The sequence below is a fragment of the Falco naumanni genome, chromosome 8, assembly GCF_017639655.2.
Source record: "Falco naumanni isolate bFalNau1 chromosome 8, bFalNau1.pat, whole genome shotgun sequence".
Taxonomy (NCBI): domain Eukaryota; kingdom Metazoa; phylum Chordata; class Aves; order Falconiformes; family Falconidae; genus Falco; species Falco naumanni.
In genome coordinates this window covers 32,470,698-32,471,086 of record NC_054061.1, presented here as the reverse complement: position 1 = coordinate 32,471,086, position 389 = coordinate 32,470,698, and positions in this window count along the sequence as shown.

Below are 389 nucleotides of genomic sequence, written 5' to 3'. Positions count from 1 at the left end.
GTATACAAAGTGGAATTGATTGTGTATGGTTAATTATTGCCAGCAAGCAGAGGCCAGATATTAATTTGGCATGGTTGTGAAACAGAGGGCACGTGCAGGGGCTATGAGCTGGGGGCTGCAAAAATTGGTGCGGGGAGGGGAGGGAGCTGCAATTGCTGTGTGAAGCCTGAGCTGGGCAAACAGCATCTTTGTTGGGTGAAGAAATAGTAGCTTGTGTTGTCCCTCGACTCTGCTGGCATTATCTGGAAATACTGGGGGTGATGTGCTGGGGACAGACCTGGCTGTATCCTCACAGAGCTGCAAGGGGGAAGCGTGCAGAGGGGAGCTGCTTGCGGGTAGCTTGCAGGGGGGACAAAGTACTGCCATGTCCCTCCCAGAGCATCCCAGGG